The sequence below is a fragment of the Acomys minous genome (genome assembly GCF_964271855.1).
Source record: "Acomys minous genome assembly, chromosome: 6".
Classification (NCBI taxonomy): Eukaryota; Metazoa; Chordata; class Mammalia; order Rodentia; family Muridae; genus Acomys; species Acomys minous.
In genome coordinates, this window is record NC_140487.1 from 45299230 (window position 1) to 45323064 (window position 23835).

Below are 23835 nucleotides of genomic sequence, written 5' to 3' on the forward strand. Positions count from 1 at the left end.
CCTGTCCATAACTACAGCTTATCTAGATTTAAAGTTTGAATTCAGTAACACTGATTAGGCCAGGAATGGTGGCCTATACCTGTATCTACAGTACTTGGGAGACGGAAGTAGAAGGGTCAGGAGTGCAAGGTCATCCTCGGCTACATAACCAGTTTGTGGCTAGCCTAAGCTACAATGAGATCTTTTGTCCCACAGAAACAAAAATAACATCCCTCCCCTCCCTCCTCCCCCCAAAAAAGCCATACAAGCCCTAAAGCAAAAATAACTAAAACCCCACTAGTCAGAATTTCACTTTCAGAATGACTTCTCACATGGCCATCTGGTGGATAATGTGAGGAATGTTCCAGTGTGTCACAAGGAGTCTTGTTATCCTTCTACTACAGAGAGTGTGGCTCCATCAGTTGTAAAACACTGCCAGGATGGTTTCATATCTACATCATACATGCATGCAAAGACAAATACATATGCAAATGTGCATGCATATGCATATATTGCACTAAGAAAGAGAAAGTCAGCAAAGCTGTATAACTGACTATTCATAATCCAGAAAAACCTGCATACTGCTATCCTAAATACCAAGTAGGATCACTGCCATGGTTTGGACTGGAAGTTTCTGGTGCCTGGAACACAGAGATGCTAACAAATCTCTGCCAGTTCTCATTTGTCAGTGGCCTTCCTCTCTCTAAGAGCACCCACCTTTCAATCTTTTGAAGACTAAAGAGAGAAGAGTCTTGGTGTCTAGATGTCCCAACGCCTTTGGAGTTACAGGCTACTGACCCATGAGATACTTTTATTCTTTGGAAGGACAATATGTGTCAGGTTAAAAGTTATAAAAAATACTTCTTTTTCTCTTTTCCTCTCCTCTCTTCTCCCAGCCATTCTCCATCTTTTTCTGTTCGTCTCCATCTCTTTCTTTCTCCTTATCTATCCTGCATCCACCTCTATTTCTGTCTCCCTCTCCACCATCTCCATCTTTATCCCCACCATCTCCATTATCCCTACCTCCATCTCTATCTCTTACTTAGGAACTGTGGAGTGGAGATAAATTGTTTCTAAAATGTCATCTCAAGATTACCGTGAGTTCTATCCTGACAAAGATGAGGCAGGTGCAGGGGTTGTATAGTAATAGTTTTACATTTAGTTGTGTGCTGTATGTACGTGCATATATTCTTCAGGTCAAAGTACAAAGAAATGTATGAGTATAGATAGCTGACATAGAAGTGAAAACCAATAAGGAGTAGTCCTAAAGGAAGAATCTGTTCAATACAAAATGTGGTACCTGCTGCTGCAGTGTTGTGAGAAGCCTAACACTACAGTTAAGCAGATGTGACAACATTTCGTTTCTCAGTGTTTCAGAACGTCAGTGCTGACTCACATCTGTCTCATTTTCTTTCACTTTTGATGGACTCTGAAAAGTCCAAATTATAAGGGATGACTTGAAGACCCATTTTAAAGAATAAGCCAATAAATAAATAGATATTTTATTTTCAATTTTCTATGTATGGGTGTCTATGTATGGGTATGTGCATGTAAGCATAGGCACTCTCAGAAGCCAGAGGCTTCAGATCAACCTGTAATAAAGTTGTAGGCAGATGTGAGTCACATGATGTCAGTTCTACAAACCAAAACCAGGCCTTCTACAAAAATACTATACACTCTTAACTGCTAAAACATCTCTCTAGGCCCAACCAATGAAAAAAGAGGAACCATTTTTATTGTTCTATAAAAACTAAGGAGTAGGACAAATAGTGGGGAACTGAAAATGCACAAATGTAAGACATTCAGTATTAACTTGAAGTTCTTATTATTTTATAATATTCACTTATTATTTATTCAATCATTTATTTGTGTATGTGGAGGGATGTCTGTGTGTTGAGCAGGTCTGGCTTGGTGCATGTGTGCTGTGGCGTGAGTGTGGAGAGGACAGGGCAACTTTCAGAAGCTGGTTTTCTCTTTCTAGCTGGTGGGCCCTAGGGGTTTTTGCTGTACAAACACATTCAGTGTATTTTAACCGCAAATTCCAATGGAAATCTTGAGTAGAAAATATTTCAAATGGCTAGAAATCTTGCCTTTAGTATTTATAGGCTGCTGTCCTAATTTGCTTTCTAGTGTTGCAGTTAGCACCATGATCAAAAACATCTTGTGGAAGGCAGGGTTTATTTGGCTGAGAACTCTAAGTCACACTCCATTAAAACCCTTCATGATGGAATTCTGGTCAGGAATTCCAGGCAGGAACCAGGAAGTAGGAACAAGCAGAGGCCATAGAGGATGCTCCTTACTGGCTAGCATCTCATGACTCACTCAGCCTGCTTTCTCCTCAGGAACTCCTACCCTGAGGTGGCACTCTCCATAGTGGGCTGGGCCATATCACATCAATCAGTAGTTAAGAAAATGCCCCCAAAGACTTGCCTACAGGTTGATCAGATGGAGGCATTTTCTCAGTTGAGCTCTCCTCTTCCAAGATGATTCCATCTTGTATCAAATTGACTACAAACTAATCAGCAGACCTACTGTTCCTTATCTTATCATTGGAGGTAATTTGAAAGTCTGGTAAATAAAAACTCTGTGGCTTGTGATACATCTGACCAACAGTTTCTGGCTGAAGGGCTACATGATGTAAATAAAGAAGACACTGACCTTCTTCAGCCACGCTGGCTCCTCAGAACTGCCACCAACAGCCTCTTCAGATGTGTTACTAGAATCAAAGGGAATTCATCCAACCTCCCTTCACCAGCAATGAAGTCATCTGCAATGACTTTGCGGAAACAGAGGAGCATCTTTGTATAGAATAGCACTGTGTGATTATAGCTATCCCATGCTATAAAATGCAAGATCAAATTCATGGGTATAACTATGCTTCACAAAGGATACAATTTTAAAACACTCTGGTCAAGATTCACTTTATATTGAAATAAACTTAGAGCAACCCCCCAGGCTCCACAAAAGGATGAATGTTCTGAATGACTCGAAGCAGATGCATCTGGAATAAATGAAATTTATTGTTTAATTACAAAGAGTAGAAAGTGCTTGATTATAATTGAATGAGGATAATTTCAAGGAATGGTATGCTACAAAGATTTCTGGGTTTTTTTGTGAAAATATTTAGTCTATTTAATTTCTATTATTAAACATAAGGACATTTGTTTTTATTTGCATCATTCAAGCACATGTGATAATATGTTTATATGATTGATCTAGCTGTAAAGAAAAATATTCTATTGGCCTAAGGAAGGGTTCTGGTGTCTGCATCAACCTGGTGGCAGGCAGCACAGGGGATGTACTTGTACCCTGGTGTGCAGAGCTTGCCTCTTGGATAAAAAAGTCCTTTCAAGGCAAGGATGCAAAAATAAGAGTTAAATTCCTAGAAGCAGTTAGAGTTTGTTGTCTTTTGAAAGAAGAAAAATGTTGACTGAAGTTAATTGGTTGTTTGTAAAAATCCAAAAATATCCCCTGCTTTGGTTGAATATTAAAGAAGAAAAAAAAAGAACACTTAAATTTGGTATAACCATGTGTAAAAAGGAAGGACTAAAATAGAAGGCTCCCAGTGTGTCTTGTGGTGTGGTCTCAGCAGGTGAGAATAGTGCTCCCTCGCAAAGATGTGTCCCTTGTGGAGACAGCCCTGCTCACAGAACCTGCTGTCACTCCATAGTGCCCTAATTATGAAGGGCTTTAGAGTTCATTACACCAGTGACTCCAACCTCCTCGAGCCCTTCCCTCAAAGCCTGCCAACTTTCATTCTGAAGGGAAATTGAATTAATATAAAAAAGTAATGTAAAATTAAAACCTGCCAAAGATTCAAATAAAGTTTCCATTCTGTCATCCATCTGCTCCAATCCTCCTGGTGCACCATTATTCAGGATGGGGCCAGAGTCAAGGGCATTCTAATTTTAAATGGCCAAGTGTACACAGACAGAACTGCTTTAAAGAAGAGCACATTTTAAAGTAGGTAACCCTGCCTTCTCACTATTATTAAGGCCAGAAAAAAAAAACACAATAACAACAGAGATGGTCAAAATAAATGTACCATAGACAGTAATGGTCTTTGATCTGAGAAAATAATCTTAGTTTAGCAAATGAAAGAAAAATTTAAAATGCAGTGGATGAGTGACTTCAAGATATGACAAAATCCAAGAGCGATGGATAGGATAATGAAAAGTAAAGCTGAAACAAAACAGTGGATGCTTTTTCCCTATCAAAATGTCCTCTGGATATGAGACAACTGAGAGAATTCCTGCTGTCTTGGGAGCAATGATTCCTAGAATAAAGAGAGCCTGTGGGGAGGGAGAAAATGCTCAGTCGATTTTCTTGCTTGTGTTTGACAGCTAAGCTGTCTTTTTCCTGTTGATGTGCGGCAGCATGAAAGTGAATTCCTGTGAAATGTTCCCAAAGCAGCCCATCCCCTGTACCCCTTGTTCTCTGCAGAGATGACTTGGGGAGGAAGCAGAGGCAGTTAGCCCCAGCACATTGTCACCAGAGGAGAGGCAGCAACGCACACCCTCAAACTGACCTTATGGTTATTTTCACTGAGAAGTGCTCCAAACAAAAGCAGACTATGGCCAAAAAGTTAATACAAAAAAAAAAAAAAAAAAAAAAAAAAGACAAGTTGCTAATAAGTAACTTGCCACTTGCTAGCATAGTACTCCAAACTGAGCTAGGGGACATAGGGACTCAATGACTAACAAAATATTCAACAAATGCAAAAACTACTTACCAAGACAAATAGTATTGATATTTTCACCCATTGTTTTAAATTCAAAGTCTTTGTAATAAGTGCTTGCTAGACATTAGGTACTCATGTGGGGATATTATAAAGTGTCTATCATAGAGTGATAGACAGCACACACATATAAACAGGAAAACAATACTGGTTGCTATTCATTGATGTGCAGAAAATTAGAATAGGCTTCTGTGAAAAAAAACACATGATGACAGTAACTTTGGGCTGTCTGTTTAGAGAGTGTTTTGTGGAGAAAATGACATTCACATTGAGATTTAAACAGAAAGAGAAAGTCAGAGAAGCAAAGATCAAAGGAAAGAGAATCCTGGGCAGAGAAATGTCTCCTGCCAAGGTCCTGAGGTGAGACTAAGTTTGGGTATTGACAAAAGAAAAGGCTATAAATGAATCACGGAGGGAGAAGGAGAGAGCAGGTGGTAAAGTGTGGGTCACCCAAACTTTACAGGCATATAAAAGACTTTTGATTCTATTCTGAATGTAATGGGAAGTTCTATGAGCAGGGAAAGACCCCAGGCTAATCCATCTATCTATCATCAATCTATCTATCTGTCATCTATCTATCATCTACCTATCTACCTACCTATTATCTATCTATCTATCTATCTATCTATCTATCTATCTATCTGTCTGTCTGTCTGTCTCTATCATCTATCTACCTGCCTATCCATCTATTTACCCATCTAAGTAATAACTCTGTACTGAATATGGAATCAATTTTAGAAAAAGAGTGATTATAGAAACAATAAAGCAATCTAGTCTCTTAAAAACACAGAGGAAGGCTTTGGCATATGCCAATGGCAAAATGAAGGTGACTTGGACAGAAAAATAAAGAATAGTGGGGCAGTTGGGGTATGTTTTACAGACTAGACTCAGAGTATAGAGAGGAGATGAAGACAGAATTAGGGTGAAGAATCAAGGAAAATATACTAGTAAGAAACGTAAGAAATCAGAGAGAATTGAAATTAGGCAGAATTGACGTAATGTATGAGCTAATGCCTATCGTAAATTCAACTTTTAGAACTAATCCTTTTCTTAATTTTCTACATCTATTTCTTTATTTTTATTTTGTGCATTCCACTGTGTGTATGTGGGGGGTCAGAGGAAAGTTTTCAGGGATTAGTTCTGTTCTTCTACTGCCCTTCCAGAGATCAACTCAGGAGGTCAGCTTTGGCAGTGATCTCCCTTAACCACTAAGCCATCTCTCCAGCCTAAGTACATCTTATGTCAGATAAATCATTTGAGCATACAACAAACAAGAAAGCATTCTCTTTATGTGATCAGAATTCTATGCAATAGAGGAAAAACTCAAGTGTGCAATGGTGAAATATGCAACCTAAAAAAGTAAAAGCCTTGACTTCAATTGTCATAATGCAGAATAGGATCTTCGAGAAATAGGAAAGGTTGGTAACACATACTAGGAAAGCACACACTCATGCACACTCGCGCACACACACACACACAAGCATACACACATGCACACACACACACACACTTGCACCTAATGAAATTATATTTCAAGTAGAGGGATCAAAACATTTCTGGTGAACTAATTTACCAAAAGTACCCAGAGAACAAAGCACCCCAAAGCTGAGCTTTAGTTCGTTGTATTACTAGTGAGCAGGAGACAAAATAAGAAAAACAGACAAAAAGGTTATGGAGAACACTGACTTGAAACATATAACAGACAAGATCTCTTTCTAAGCTGTGTCTTAACAGATAGCTAGATAAAATTTAAGAGCCCTCCTACAAATCAACATTTGCCCAACGTCACATAAGCAGCCCCAGCATGAGGAATCGTATAACACAAGCTCAGTGTGATGAAACTGAGATCCACAGCACTTTCTAGGCCTAGATTTTTCACTGAGGAAGCAGATGGCTGCCCAGAAAAGAGAGAAAAAGATCAAGTGCCATTGGGGCCAGGGACAGTCAAGGAGCAACTGGCTGGATCAAGGGATGGCAACACAGTAAGAGAATGGACAGTCTAAGGTGGGAAATCAGGGGTTCCTTTGTGTGCTTCAACCAAGTGACCTCATGGGTCAGCTGCACTGCGATTCGCTAGTCTTGTTTGTGAGTAAGAACAACCATAAAAGCTAGAACAATAGAGAAAACTATAGCAGGAAAGAAGATTCTATAAAAAGTCCTCGACTCTTCTCTCTTCTCAGCCATAGGTAACAACCTTAAGTCTTCACCTACTTTGCATCAAACTCAGATAATCTGTGTTACCTTCTCAAAAAACCCTAAACCATCTATTCTCCATAATGAACTAACCAGGCAAGGTATTTAGATTATTCAAGTTCAAAGATATTCCTGTTTGTATGACAAACCTGGTTTTGAAAATTGCTTTGGTGAGTCTCCAGCTGTGTCTGCTAAACACATGGGCTGCATCTTCCATAATGCTTTGATCAAAGAAAGCTTTTATAATCCAGCTCCCAGTGGTGTAATTAAAACCAAGCCCCAGCAACAAGAAGGAGCTGCTTTAGAACAGCAAGCATGGTGGAACCGTAACCCTCAGTGGGCAACTGGCCAAGCACTGCTTGGGTACAATGCTGTGCTAAGATCTGGCTGAGGGACCCTGAAACAGCAATGAATAATACTTGTAAAGTGCTTGCACCTGTCAGGCTCACATTGTGCTAAGAGAGATGAAGAACAAGTAAACAATGACATTGCCTTAATATGGCCCATTCCAGAGAGCAATGGGCCCCATACAGAAAATGGAACTACCAAAGGGACTGAAGGAAGGTCTTCCAGGCTCTGAAGTCAGAGACAGTAGCTGTGGGAAGACCATCTCAGCAGGGGTCTTCATAAAGGTTAGAATAAAGAGGAAGCTGAGGGTGTTGGAATTGGAAGGGACCTTTCAACAGAGCTGACCCTGAGGAAAATAGAAGGGCAGCACAGTCAGTGGGCACCCAGGCCTCATGCCTGGGGATTTGTCTATGTATTAACAGCAACTACCAAGCAAAAGGGATTTTCCGTAGCTGTTGTGTGACAAAACTTTTCCTGGAGAGATACAACACACACACACACACACACACACACACACACACACACACACACACACACACACACACCCCTACTCACCCCAGGAAGGGAGCCATGATAGACCTAAGTACAGATATGACCAAAATCCAGCTTGATGAACTAATGAGTTTTATTGGGGTTACTTATAAGAGTAGTGGTGGGGGCTTATTTATAGAAGCTGAAATGACTCAAAGACAGGTTCACCATCAAAGGCCATCCCAGCAGGAATGACAGCCAGGAAAACCGGGAACCTGGAGCACACTGCATAGCCTGCAGGCACCTCAACAGGCTAGGGTATCTTTTTCTAGGTGTCTGGGTTCTCTCAACCTATTCCAGACAGCTTGGATGGTTTCTGCTTCTTTCGGGCAACTGGTCTGGTCTCAGAGTCTCCTTTGTAGTTTAGCTTGTCTGAGAATCTTCTTTGCAGCTCGGCTTCCTTCCATCTGAGAGGCACTCTGAGCTTTTATTGCTTCCTGTGGCAGGGAGGAGCCTAATGAGTCTGGCAAGTTTCAGGGACTTCCTGGATCTATTTTCGATTTATTGACCTTCAAGCGTAAGGAACTTTTCTGGGGGCTAGAATGCTTCAGTCTTGGAAGAAATGATTTCACAACTGTTACAGTAGGTCACAGGGCTAGGAAAACAGGTCCCAGCTCATGTCAGGTGAGGAATAATGACCTGGAGCTAACGAGAGAGTAGATATAGCTCTGCTTTTAGGTCCATTACCAAATACACTAGAGGCTGAGGGACTTCCAAGCTTATCCCAAGGACTAAAAGCAAACAGAGATGAGACTACAGCACAATAACATAAAATGGACTGGCAAGGCCACGTTACTTAAAGGAGCCTTTTAAAATCTCAGAGCTATCACAACAATACGAGGACGCCTTCCAACCTTCAGGAGCCAGGCCCTGAAACAGATGGAAACAGATCTACAGACTCTGGGGAGCCTCTTAAGAGGGCAGCAAGGTGCTGGTTACTTAATTAGCTTCTTATCTGAGCCATCTCTGTACAATGTCAGTAACCAGCTTTTGTTTCTTAGGTGACTATTGTGAGTCTGGTGGGAATCCTGGGGGGCGGGGGCAGGGGGAGGGATGCTACAGAAACAGATAAGGCAGAATCACAGTCATTTGCAGAAACCAGAGTTTGCTTCTTATGGTCCTATCCCATCTCATTTGAATTATAAGGATTCCTATGTGTATTTTTTGCCCTTCTAGAAATGCTTTTCATGGGACTTAAAGGACACAAGTTTATGAGCATACATTCCTTTTTATTTATCTTTGCATCCTTGGGCATAGGATAGATGTTTTCTGAATTATACCGCCTGTTTCTGAAAAGCTAGTATCAAAGACCAAAACAATCCAGACTATATTCTATCAGAAAAATCCTGGAAGCTTGCAGCATGTGGGAAGATCTTAGGCACAGCAGTTCACTACAGCCTGCTCTAAGCCTAGGAGTCCACGTTTGATCATGGAGGTGAAGGTTCTGATGAGGACTGAGATGCCTTGTGGAGGGCAGAGTGTGCCTTACTCACAAAAGTACGTTAGTCCTTGAAACTATCAACGAGGAACATGGTTAACATCCCTTCGCCATCGGATCCTGCCCAGCCACCTGCCACGTACGTCATCTCTCCTATCCAAGCTGCCAATGCCAAAAGTTATCAACAGGTTGCATCACTCTGGGCTGCTTTATACAATAGTCACATGACAACAATTAAAAATCTCTTTCAGTATACTTCTGGGGGAAAAAATTGGGGATGTAGGATGGTTTTCTAGTAACCAGAATCCCGGTTGTATGACAGTCGAATTCTCCTGCTCCTACTTACTCAGAAAAACTCATTTCTCCACCTTTCTCCCACTCTTTGTACTCCCAGCACAGGCCATCCCCATGGTGAAAGACCTCTAACCGTTTCTCTGAAGGCCAGAGCCTGTCACTTCTGTAACACTCACACACTGATAACAACAGGGATCCAGTCACACGTTTTCACTGACAACCATCTCAAATCCTGTTTGTCCACATGAGATCCCCCCTGAGTGCTCAACACTTAATGCTAATCCCAGAGCTGAGCATCAGGGGCACCGCTCGTAGTATTTTGTAGGAATACAGAAATTAATGAAAATAAAGTGTTGAACTTAGCTCATTACTAAAGAATTGGAATTATTTCACCAAGTAATAACATAAGCGGAAGAGAAAAAAAAGAGAAACGTGTGCTTTTGACAATTTTATAATTGCCAAACGTATAAGAGGTTATTATATGAAACTAAAGTAGCTGACAAGAACATCCTTAGTACTTTGAGGTACAAGTTAAAAGGGCAGCCATTGGCAAGGCTGCTGTGTCTGGGGAAGGTGTAGGGGTATGAGGTAATGACGTAGATGTGTACTAAAGACATAAAAATATTCTGTCTCACTGCTTACTTGGGGAGGAACTATTATTTTACTTTGAAAATATATTGGAATGCTTTCTGTTCTGAGGAAAGGAGGTTTTGGATTCTCAAACTAACAGATACCAATCACTCCCCTTGGCCTTCCCGTGCAGTCTGGTTCCCAGGTCTGGGGTGAGTTCTCAGCCTGGCCCTGTACCATCAGGATGCTGGCAGCTCCCAGACTGCACCCAAATACTCGGATTATAGATGGCGTTCACCTTCTGCATCTTTAGATTTTCGTGAAATTTTATACTTTGAAACTCTCAAACCATTAATATCTACCATTTTATTCTTAAAGTAAGTAAAATAAAGATAATGAAAACTATAGATGGGTGAGTAACTGAATGAGGGACTTTAAATAGGTAAAAATGGTGAAATTCTAAATTATTCTTGTTTCTACGAAAAAAGAAAAAGAAAAAGGAGGGGATACAGAAATGTGTTTTCTTGCTGTAAGAAGAGAGAATTTAAAAGTAATAGTTGTTAAATATATTTTTCTTTTCACAAAAGCCCAGCCCCTTTCCCTGAACAAAGACACATTTTAGAAAGATGAGATAATATACTCCAAGGACGAAAGTTCCTGGCCTCCACGTCATTTTGAGACTCTAGTGCGAACATGGCTTTCTTTTCCTTTCTCTATTAGCTCTCTCATCTAGATCACATCTCCATTTCTCATGTGAACTCTTTCCACATCTTGTTTTCTCGTCAGTTCAAGACCACGTTTCCCTACAGGTACCCGCTTTACATCCAGGCCTGTTTTGTGTTCTTTTCCACCTTTCCCTACCATGCAATTTCTACATTTATTTGTTTATTCAAGTTTGGAGAGCCCAAAGCAAAGTGAAAAAAGAAAGGGAAAAAGGAAAGGTGGCTGAACATATGGTAGAAGAGCTGGCTAACTCTCTGTCAGCTCTTGAACGTGAGTGTGTCCCTGAACCTTAGTCTCCATCTCCTCCTCTAGTGCGCAGACCAAGACTCCTCAGATTAATACTTTTTAAGTTAAAGATGATTTCTATTTGGGTATGAGTCATGTAAAATATCTGCTCAGACTAATGGCACAATTGGAATATTTTTTTTGCACACTAGGGTCTGGGGAAAAAACCCAGGGTCTTATTGACACTAGGTAAGCATTCTATTACTGAACTACAGTCTCAGTGTCAAATTGTATTAAATAATTAAATATTAAAAGACATGTTTTAACATCATTTTTAAAAAACACAGACACAGGAAGGAGTTTTAGCAGGTAGCCAATCTGTCTTTACTGGCTTACCAGTCAGGTAAGTAGTTAGGTTCCTATTCAATTGGACCCTATATAGAAATAGAAGAGAACAGCCAAAGTGTGTGTGTGTGTGTGTGTGTGTGTGTGTGTGTGTGTGTGTGTGTGTCCATGGGCCCAGGGGCATGCTTATTCATCACATAAAATATAGTATAATTGTACATAATAGGCCAAAAAAAAGGCTCAATTTTTGAGAGCTCTTCACTGTAGCTTCACCTACATCTGTGACGTAAGTCTTGTGTGTGTGTGTGTGTGTGTGTGTGTGTTAAGTCTTACTGCCTATGATCTGACTCATCTCACAAAATGAAAGTGATACATTTCCTCATTTTTCCAAAAGAAAAAGTAAAGTTCCCTATTAACTTTTGTGTTAAAAGGCTGCTATGCAGTTGAATGATATTTAAAATTTTAATTTGAAAATTTTATTGTTTGAGAATTTCCTATATGAAGTTATTGGTTTTTTTTTTAATCGAATCCACCCCTCTGGATCTCTCCATTTCAGGCCTTCCTGTTCTCCTCCCTAATTCTTGCCTCCCAATTTCATGTTCTCTTTAAGTCCACTAAGTCCACGCGTGCTATCAGTATGTATATTGATTGGTATAGGGTCATCTGCTCAAACACCGGCTGCCTGTAGTCCAGGGCCCACATCTGAAATTGACTGACTTCCCCCCAACAACTATCAGTTGCTAATAGCTCAGCAGTCAGGGAGGGATGCTGGAATTTTGGTTGATATTGTGGAGGTAATGGGCATTTAGTCACAGCTGATGTGCGTTCCTGTCATGCAGCATGCCTGTCATGACCAGAAGACACAATACAAACAGAAGAAGAAGAAGAAGAAGAAGAAGAAGAAGAAGAAGAAGAAGAAGAAGAAGAAGAAGAAGAAGAAGAAAAAGGATGACTATAGAGATGGCAAACCATGAATGCTGTGCTATTTGGGACCAAAGTAGCTATTTTTTGCTTTCAAACTTAACAGTAACTTAAAGACAAAAGGATAAAATCTTTTCCTTTAAAAATACTTAATAAATCATTCCCTAAACCAACCAAAAAATATTTAGTAGGCAGCACACAGTTGTGATCTTGTGGAGTAAATCAAGAATTTAAAAAAATTTTCAATTTTATTTATGTATTTGTGGGTGGTAGCTGTACACACTTCATTAACACGTGTGAAGGTTAGGGGACACCTTGCTGGGGTTGATCCTTTTCCCAGGTGGCCCAAGGACAAGCACCCAGGTCTTTAGGCTTTCTAAGTAATATTCCCGAGTCAGTAAAAATAGGTGAAAAAAGCAAATTTTAATTTTATCTTTGCAAGATAGGTTGGTCATTAATTTCAACTCAAATCTTGTAGAATTTTTTTTTATCAATTTTGTTTTTGAACCAAAGAACTAGTGCTATGCTTTAAAAGTTCCCGTGAGTTTACCTGCCTTTGTTGAATTGTTGCCTCAGATTTCTAATAAACAGGGGGATATTATGGAAATCAAGGGATATGAAAATACTTTGTATACAGTCAAAGCTTATCTAGAACAATAATAGCTAATGGATAAAAACATTGCCAGCTATGTTTAAAATTCACAACACAGGAATAACTTTAATATCAGTTAATAATTGACAACTCTGAGGGAAACCAACATTTCAAGGGAAGGTTTAAAATGCTTCACAGTTTGCACAAAAAAGTGAAAGTGATTTTCAACTTTGAGAATACTAAACTTTTCAAAAGACACAGCACGATATCTGTTTATTGATAAATTGAATGATGAAATGCCTATGCAAATGGGCACAAATATTCCTCACAATAGTGACAAGTTTATTTAGAGGCATTTTCATCTTCATTTATCTCAACACTCTTGTAGTTTTCTTTCTATACGTTGGAATGCAAATATAGAACGCTGTATTACATATGTGCTGTATTATATATGATGTTTTTATAATATAGCACTCTGTGGTGAACTGAGAGTCATCATTAACTACAGTAGATAAAATTGTGCATCTCGAACTTCCCCTGGTCTCTCTCAAGGGTGATTTGTGTATAAGGCTGATTACAATTCATCATTTTTGTCTTGTACTTTTACTTAGAAAAGTCAACATCTTTGCGAGGCTCTGCTGTTCAGTGGCTACGTGAGATGCTGAGTGTTTTCATTTACTTGTTTATTAACAAATACAAGATGTCTTTCTTTTTATATAAGAATAAGTTTAAGTAAATCCCTGTTTCATTTTCACATCATGACAAGGCACTCATACCTTTTTAGTAACCTCTCCTTTTTAAAGTTGCCATCACACACTACAAAGTCAGTAGGTCTTATAGATTCTGGAAACCTCTGCATCAGTGGTGTAAAAGAACATTACTATCTTTCACTGTACTTAAAAATCAAGTTTTTAAATGAGAATATTCACTAGACCTAGTCTTACAGATAGTTTGACCTAACTAATTCTGGACATTGGAAATTTTTGTCTCATATTTACACCAAGGCAACCCACAAAGGCAAATTTGTAAGGCCAGTATAAAATGGAAATGTACGGGGACGGGGATGGCCCCTAATGCAAAATTCCTGATTTCAGAGCTCAGGGAACTCTGTACAAAAGGAGAAAGAAAAATTATAAAAGCCAGTTATAATAGAAGATACCAAAGAAACGGTCCCTTGTGGGCACAACAGGACTAACACAGATATGAATTCTCAGAGACTGTGACAGCATGCACAGGGCCTGCACAGGTCCAAGACAGGTGACATCCCAGAAAGTGTACACAGACTCCCATTGCTAACCAGAGCTATCTGGAGTTGACTGCCACTTACAAAGGAAAATACAGTGTAGACCAAAGGAGTCTCACTGGGTATACAAACCACACTAAAGGGCTGGCCCAGTGCCCAGCATTAAATGGGCAACACAAAATGAAATAAGTGGTATTTTCGGAGATGTTTTATCTTACACTACGTTGGACACTTTTTTTCCTTTACTTACTGACTATTTTTCATGTTTTTTTTCTCTTAATTTGCCTGTTTGTTTTCTAAAGATAGACAATTGGATAGGTGGGGAGATGAGAAATATCTGGGAAGAGATGACGGAAGAGAAACCGTGATCAGAGTAGATTATATGAAGGGCATCATTAATTTAATAAGGACACCAACCAAGCACAAAGCCACTGTATTGTATGTGTGACCCACAAAGTTTGCCTTACCTATAACTTTTGTTATAATACAAAGGGCAGAGTTATTAGAAGAGCAAACTAAAGGAAAGATAGGTTGCTCAGAAACTGAAAAGGCCTTAGGACATGCAGGCATCCATATATATATGATGTATATGCGTGTATAATATTTATATATGCATATATATTCATCTCTCCCTAAATTTCTGTATTAAGATGGTGTCTTTTCTGTTTGGCATTATCTATCTGCTTAAGAGCTTAACTGATATAATATTACTGTTACTGCTGGGGCATTTTTGTATTTATAGAGTAGCCTGAAAAGTAAAATTACTTATAAATTTATATAAAAGTCTTTTTCCTGTCAGTCCCACCTTGATAAGGATACTTTCCTCATGTCATTACCTATTAGCTCATTTGTTAGGGTAGAATCCTGCTATTTTTAATCTTCCATTTGAAAGGCAGCTTCATTTCTCCATAAAGAACACTGAATTTTCATAGCAGATTTCCACAAACTTTAAACAATCACCACTAAATGTTATAGAAGGAAGCAAAGGGGTGAAAATGAAACCAGGTGTCCAGCTGAGGAGCCAACACTCTGGTCCCTGGTCCTTGTCACTGCCCACTGCCGTGGCAATAAATGTCTCTTCAGTTACTCGGTTGACAAATGTCAGAATCTATCCAAACCTGAAGCTCTGATAATGAATTCTGAATGACACTGACAAGTACACAGCATTTAGAGCTCCAGCCGTATGCTGCTGCGTCTCTAGCATTGGAAGTGTGTGTGTGTGTGTGTGTGTGTGTGTGTGTGTGTGTGTGTGTGTGTTGTAATGGATTTTGAAACCAAGATGGATCCTATATGTTTATATTGTGTGAAATGACTTATATGATAATGTGAAATATGGTTTATTTTGGATTTAAGTGGCAGTGTTCTACTTGGCCACGCCATTATGACCTGTGTGCAGTTGAGCTCAGCTCGGGGGTGATCATCAGCATCCCAGGATGTATGCATAAGCTGGTTGTGGACTCTGTTTTACCATAATGTTCTAGAAACTGTAACTATTCACGTTCCAACAGTCTCTGTCACTCTCAGCATCTAAGCTGGAGACACCACCAATCCTAAGCAAATGGGCCTTTTCAATGAGCACTCTTTCTCAAACATTTCTACTGCCAGTAAATAGCAAAACACTTACTATCTTTGCCAATGATCTGTATATCACTCTTTGTGCTTAATAACTTTGTTCACAGTTACTATGTTATAATTTAAAGATGGGCGTGGTCCTTCCTAAAATGAGCTGCAGCACTCTACAGGTTGTTCTAATCATGAGCTCAGAGTTTACTTCTTATTTTATAAAAAGAAAACCTTAGCCAGGCATGGTGGCACATACCCTTAATCCTAGCACTCCCAAGGCAGGTGGATCTCTCTGAGTTTGTAGAGCAGCCTGGTGTACACAGCAAGTTTTAGGCCAGTCACCCCAACATAGTGAGACTCTGTCTCAAAAACAAAAAAGAAAGTAAGAAAGAAAGAAGGAAGGAAAGAAACTAATTAAATGAAAAGAATTAAAAAAGGAAAAAAGGATTAATTTCATCGTTTCATTTGATCTCCATCTTTGTAGATAAGACCACTAACCTGCGTGGGAGGGTGAAGGATACAGAAATGATGACTTCTAGTTGTGGATAAAATGTACGTTAAATACAGTATATATTTTTCACTGGGCCTTTAAACTGTAGCCTGTGTCTCAGATGCAGCAGCTGGAAGGAACCATTCACCTCGCATTCTCTTAAAGTAAGTCACGCAGTCTTCACTGCACATGAGCCATCACCGCATCTGTGACACCGGCTAACATTGTCTCAGTTAGACAGTGGGTATGTGTCTGCAGCACGTAACTCCAGGTTCATCATTTGATCGTGTTTAAAAGTCTCCATGCTGCACAGGCAGTGCATAAGAGTTTTGCTTAAGCGAGCTGATTTCTACTTATGCACAATCATATTTTGAAGGCCTTCCAAACTTTTCTAACCTGTTATTCCTAAAACAACAACAACAACAAAAAAAAAACATAAAACCAAAAAAAAAACCCAAAAACTTTTACCCTTCTCAACCCCAAGAAAAGGGTAGCATATTATTTCAAAAGAAGAACTAAAGCAGACATTTGATAAGTTAACTATATACATTTTACTACTTTGGGGCATGTATCATCTTTTGTTAAAAGAGAATACTCGTTTTAGAGTTTTTACAAGTGAGCCTAATACAGTTCAGAAAAAATGTATAAAATAGTTAATAAGTGTCATTAAATTTGCAATAGGAATAGAAAATGGCAAGTGAAAAACTAAAGCTGTTCACTGACAACTAGAATGTATTTTCAAAAGATTGAAAGAACATCAAGGTTTAATCCCGGACTCTCCGTGCTTTTGTTGTAGCACTGAGGACCATAGACTTTCAAGTGAAGCCTAGAGGGGCTCTCGCTTAGTGAACTCCTTGGCATCAGTGACACTGCAGCAGGGTCCAGTGTTCAGCTGCTCTGTGATCAGACCCGGTTCTTCATCCTAAAGGGATGAGTACCCAGAGCTATGCTTCCCCTCACTCTGCACCCATCAAATGTTCTACTCTAAAATTTTTTAAAGGCAAAACAAAATTGTGTGACATTTATATTGTCCTATACAGTTTGCGCTTTAAAATATTTCAGAAGAGTGAAATGTAGGGAGTTGGTCTTTGGAGTGTTTCATTAGATTGCAAAGAAAGAGGGGAAGGTATGGGTCTGGCCTCTGGATTTGGTGTTGAAGAGGTGAGCAGCTTACAGTAGACCTCTTTGCAAGTGCCATGTGATATGTCAAGAGATACATAACTCTGAACAAATGCCCTGAAATATGGTCCATACTCTAAGATTATGGTCTATGTACTACTATGTAATACAAAAACGAACTACATTTCCTGAATTCACTTTTCTTCCTAGATGGGAATCAACAGAAACGTTTGACTTTATACATCTTGCCATTTTATTTACTTTTTACTACTTTTAATATATAGGGAAGAAGTAGAAACTATCTGGACTACATAAAACAGAGTATTTTTAAAAGATGTATATTTTATTTTATGTGCATGACTGTTCTGCCCATATATGCATTTATACATATACATTGTATATGTACACATATATGTACATATATGTATATGTACACACACACACACACATATATATACACACACACCACATATGTGCCTCCTGCTTTCAAAAGAAGACACTGGCGTCTCTGTCGTGGAATCTAAGTTCTAAGCCACTAGTATGTTCCAGAAAGTGGACCCAGGTCTTCTGCAAGAGCAACAAATGCTTTCAGTCACTGAGCCATAGCTTTAGCCTTAATATAGAGTATTTTTTAAAGGAGGTATTAAAATACTAGTAAAGTTGTGCTTTAAAATCAATTTTAAAGCAAATGTTTTGTGTTGTTAATTTTTAGACAACTCAGCTGTCCTTTTACTAGCAATAGAATGAGCCAACAGGGGATAAGCAAATTATATTTTTCAGACTAACCTTACCAAAATAAATGCTTAGAGATCATAGAAACTATTTCAAAAATAAGGAATCAGTGATTATCAAGAACTATTGCTTAACAGGGTGCTTCTCTGGGCTCACAGTTCCTCAATTAGGACATGACAAGAAACAAGAAAAAGGAATACTTATGAGAAAGTATCAGCCACCTCATCACAGGGAAACTGAGGATGAGACACAAAATAATAAAAATCGGGGCGGTTATGCGGGATTCACATACTATTCATGCTTTCTGGTAATCACTCAAAGTCTGCCCCAATGTTAAACTGAAAAGCTTGTATTCTCATCACAGTGACTGGCAGAAGAAGTAATACAGCTTTAGAATAGATGGGGCGTTTTGACCTCTGGTTATGTGAACTAGAACTGCTAAGAAATCAACACAAAAGACATTTCCTTCATTTCAAATAATGTTTTAGAGCTTTAAAATACATATTATTTCCCCCCATTATAGGGGGAATTTATCTGGTTGATAAAAATCGTGAGAAAACTTAACGTCAGAAAGGCCAAATTCATGATGTCAGCGGAAAGTCCCTAAATTACATGGAGACGGGCCTGTTTTGGCTGCTTGGGATGTTGTATTCCCCTGTACCATATGACAAAGTTATGATGTGATTTTTTTTTCTAAGACTAGTACCTTAGCACATGGGCGCTAAGATCTAGGACAAATAAACTAAGAGCAGAGCTTCCCTTGTTCGTACCGGAGGGTTTGCAATTAATACATTTTGTTACATCTTCAGAGATGAAAGCTGTATGTGCAAGTGATTAAAAGATGTTTTGCTTTCTGCTGAAATAAATACATAATTTAAGCCACATATAATTCATAGCAATTAGGCTCATTACAGAGCGCTAGCTTCTTTTTTACGGTAGTGACTAATTAAAAGAGTGTCGATGCCTGAATCATAGACATAGAAGTTTCGTGACTAAAAAGCCCTAACATAAAAAAATGAGAATAAAGATACAGACAACCTTGCAAGCTGTTAGGTTTTAAGAGTTTGACGAAGACTAATGACAGCCACTAAAGAGCTGTGCAGAGGAGAAATGGCTAATGGCTGTCTTTAAAGGAAAGGGGAGAGTTTTAAATTTTTATTTACTTTAACTTGTGTGTGCATGAGTGTGCACACCCACTAAATGCAGGTGCCAACCGCATCTGGACTTGTAGTGAGTTTCAAGTTGATCTCTGTGGGTGTTGGAACAGAACTGACATCTTTTATAAGAGCATTAGAAGCTCTTAACCTCTAAGACATCTCTACAGCCCCTCCCCCCAAGAAGGGTTTTTGATGGAAATTTGAAACAGTACTAATCTCTCTAACTTTGCAGGGGGGCCCACACACTCCCAGCTGTTCCACAGTCCCACAAATTGGAATGTAATTTCACAAGAGTCACTGCTAGAGACTGAGTGATGGGCTATTTTAATATAATCCTGAATATAGGTTTAGATTGAAAATGGGAATTGGGACCATAATTAATTATGTTGCCAAGCTTTTTAAAACTCTGAACAGGCAAAGTGATGAAAATGACATTTCTTAGGGCTGCAGCCCTCTACAAGTTCACCAGTTAAAACTGGTAAAATGACAGTACCTTTTATGACAGTTGATTAATCCCATATGCAGAATGAGTGTAGGGAATGAATCCAGTTGTGGTGTTGGCCCTTTCGGAAACCACTGTAATAAGAGACTGACATAAAACCATGTGGGTGTAAACACAGACTTCAGCTAGGGTGATGGCCTTATTAGCACTCTTTATATTTAATAATGAATAATAATAAATACCGACCGACCCCAACACATTGCTCCATAGCACATCGCCTCTTGCATCCATCCATCACTCTTTTAGGATAATAAAACAATTCAAATGCATCCAATCCTCAGCAACCGCTCCCTGGGGGGAGGGGGGTGTCTATTTTATCTCTACTTCTGTGAGCCCAGGGAGGATTTTACTTGCTTGAAAGCGGCAGGGAAGTGCGCGGGGGTCCTGTTTACTACCAGTGATGATTTCCCTAGTTCTCACAAACACTCAGGAACACGGTGGGAGGAGGCGGGGAGGAGTGGAGATCCTCTTCTCCAAAAATCGAAAAAGGGGCCACAAAGCAAGTAGGGGGAGGGGTAAAAGAGAAAAAGAAGTTACTGTGTTGGAGACCTGCAGCTCAAGGCAAATAAACAAATAAAGCATTCTTTGTCATTTAGCGGGATTGAAAGACAAGAAGTAAGCAAATCGCTACCTGAAGTTATTTAAAAGAACTCAAAACCAGAGACTTTTTCTAAGGTTCATTCTCTCACTCCAGGTCTTGGTTTCAGGGCGCTAATGGTCCCTAAAGCAGTTAATAGACAACTCTGAAAGGTCAAGGAAGCTCTCGGAGGTGCGCCGGTCAGAGGGGGCCTTTCCACGCCAGTACAAATGGAGCGACCCGACTTGGGGAACTCTCACACCTCGCCCCGGGACCGGAAGAGGGAAAGAACGAGGGAGAAAGAAGCTAGAGCGCAAATCCAGCAGTTTGCAAAACTCCCAGGAGAGCAGAGCAGGTCTGAAAGCTGGCGTTCCAACTCAGGAGGCTCCCTAACCGCCCCGACAAGGAGAAAGGTAGCTCAGCCCAGAGCGCGCCCTGGCTGGCACACAAACTGGAGAGGTCACCACACAGGGTGGCCGCTGCGGCGGGAGGGCGTCCTGACCTCCATAGCTGCTCGGCTCTGCTGCGGAAAATATGAGCGGGACCTAGACCACCCAGCTTAGGGAAGTTTCTCTAAGGATGCTGGCTTGCGTGGCAGAGGACAAATGAGGAGAGAGCGCGGGGCGAGTCCCAGAAGATCCCGGCCACCACCGCATGGTCACCATCTTCAGGGAGCCCGCCTCCGCGCTCCCCACAGCAAGTCCTGTAAGCTTCGCAGACCCACGAGAGTGCCACCGTCCCAACACTCAGTCCCGCAAAACTAGCATAGGGAGGAGGGCTTCAAACTGGGGAAGAGAAGCATGAGCCCACCAACAGCAGGCCAAAGTCAGGGTCCAGGCAGGGTTAGGATAAAGCCGGCGGTTCCGGGGACCCACTCCAGCCGGATGCGGCGTGCCTACCTCCCCAAACTTGGCTCCGTGTTTGTCCACCTAATGTCGCTCACTGTCGCCCAGCCATAGACCGACCAGACAAGCTCAAGGAGAGCTGGCCAAGTCCGTGTCCTAAGCGCCTCTGATCGCACCGTACCCAGAGTGAGGATGCATCTCAACCCGGACTATAAACAGGCTGGTGGGTGCAAACGCACCGGCGCACGAATGCGTCAGGGAGGTGAGGGTTGTCTCACTCTTGCTCCTTACCTTAAAGAATTTATTTTTTTCTAGCGGGAAGAGGAAAGTTTGTTAGTTCGCCTTTTTTTTTTCCCCGAGGGTGAGGTGTTCGGGAAAAGTCCAATCTCAGGATCCCACCAAGATGTCAAATACCAGGATCCACAAACCGACGGGACCTGCAGTTAGGGCAGAGGCAGGCGAAAAAACAAATTTCGATTGCCCAAGTGTCCCAACTTTGTGGCGGGCGCTGCAAACTTCCCAGGCAGGCAGCAGGCCAGCGACACGCGGCTGCAGACGTTACAGCGAACTGGAGCAGGCAGCGTCGCCAGGCCGGTGGTCCCGGGACAGCACGGGCGCACACGGGAGCCTGGTGGCGGGAAGATACTGAACACTCCGGTGGAGGTAGCACTGCCGGACCAGCGGGCTCGCTGAGCACCAGAGCGAGCGGGCTGCAGAGGCAGAGCCTGGTGGACCGGCGACAGAGGCGGCGACTCCGAGGCAGCACGCTAAGCTCTGCTCTCTCGCGGCTCCGGGCAAGGAGTGCGCTGCTGGCTCCTAGTGTCACTGCAGAAGCTTGAGCCTCTGCCCCTCCCAGCCCGCCCGCCGCTGCCCGCTGCCCCGCCTTCCTCTGCCCGCGGCTCCCCCTCAGTGCCTCGCGCCCTCTCTCCCGCTGCGCGCCAGCACGCAACACACACACACACACACACACACACACACACACACACACACACACACACACACACACACACACACACACGTTTTCTCGGTGATGCTTCTCTCTCCCATACAATTTCGTCCAGTGACCCGGAGCTCCTCACACAAGACCCTCTTGGGTTGGGGTGAGAGGGGGTGGGCTTCGCGGGATATATTGCTCTCTTTGGGTCCCTGCTACTGGGAGTGGGGACGGGAGGGCGCCTCTGAAACCCCAACAAAGCTGCATGACCTAACCAGACGCGCAAGCGGGACCACCTTACTGTCCAGAAGGCAAGGAAGCACAAGGAGAGGAACTCTGGGCTTGGTTAGGGATAGGAAAAGCAACAGTGCTGGAGGTTGGAGGAAGCGAGCACAGAACGCAAATCTTCTCTTACTGCTTGCTTTAGCCTTTCGTCTGGAGCTTTTGCCTCTGTGAACCTATCTGCTTAGGGTTGAAGCTCAGCTGTTGTTTTAACAATTGAAAAAACAAACAAACAAACAAACAAACAAAACCCGACACTACAGGACCAGTGAAACCAGACAGAACTTGTAAAGCTATTAAGGCTGACTAGGTAATTATGCTAAGAAGTTATTTCATTAGCAACCTGGCCTGAGCCTGGGTGTGTGGGGAGGGGAGGGGGGGTTGGAGTGATATTTCGTGCCTGAAAACCTAGTCTAGCAAGCCTCTTTCCTTCCTTCCTTCCTTCCTTTCTTCCATCCTTTCTTGCTTCAGACTCTGGATTTTAGGGTTTCAAGTTCTAAGAATAAACTATCCAGCATTTATTATAGAGTCAGTATTGAAAGCTTGAAAAACATTCATCTATTTCCGTTGTCTCCAAAGCAAAGATAAGGTAAAAGTGAACCTTATTGAAGTCATATTTAGAACAATGCACGTTCCGTTAGATGCCTCTGAAAAGCACTCATCTTCCAGAAGTCAGTCCAGCCCACTTTCCAAAGTTCTGTGGCTAGAAAGACTACTGCCATAGGTAGATTTGTAAAGTGCTTCCATGCTGTGAAATAGTTTTGTAAAAAGCCACAAAAGGCTGAGAAGGTGCTCAGATATCAGTACAGAATTCTGGAGGATTAACAACACCAGGCAAATAAGGATGACAGAGGGGAAGGAGTAAGTGAAAAGGTCAGGAAAGTGTCAGCATACATGGCTGCCCTAGGACCAGGGAGATATTAGATGTGGCTGCACTGCAGGTGCAGTAGGCAAAGTCTCCCATCCCAGGCTCCAGGCCCAGGGAGACAACTTGTGAAGGTGACTGTTGTTTGGAAAATGATTAAAGGTGATAAGTTAGGGCAGATAATAAGGTTTGTAAGTGGCATCTGGTACAGGTTAGAAAGGTCACTCGGATACTTCTTTGGAAGGAGTGATTTACCAACGAGCAGAGTTTTACAAGGTGGAAACAAAAGTAGATCTCAACCTAAGAAGCTAAGCCTGGGGTCCTTTTAGATGCATTTAGAATTTGCAGACAGTAGATAGTAAACAGTTAAAGAAAGGTGGAAGAGAGGGGACTCTAAGTTTTCTGGGTGGTGCAAGACAGGCCATGGTAACAATACAAGGAAAAATATGGATAGATAGGTATACGCATACATATTCGTGTACACACACACACATCAATGCATTATGTGTTATGTGTGTGGAGTTAGAGTGCTGGTAATGTCTGGATTCAGCATTGTGTAGGCAGCATGAAAGAGAGGGGGGCTTCTGAGAGAGGTCAGGCTGGAATTAGGGGTTGTCAGCATCCAGATG

General features: G+C 41.3%; 1 protein-coding gene across 3 annotated transcripts in view; it reads right to left on the minus strand.

Annotated features, from left to right (window-relative positions):
- Nucleotides 1–21944, minus strand: part of NDNF (neuron derived neurotrophic factor) — a 41374-nt gene extending 19430 nt beyond the window's left edge. The window contains exon 1 of one of the 3 annotated variants that reach the window (XM_084784419.1): nt 21417–21944. The gene's annotated coding sequence lies outside the window, so the exon portion shown is untranslated. Of the gene's footprint in view, nt 1–2637; nt 2657–21179; nt 21321–21416 lie in introns of those variants that run through there. The other 2 variants (XM_084784420.1, XM_084784421.1) reach the window with 2 other exon arrangements.
- Nucleotides 21945–23835: the final 1891 nt, after the last annotated feature.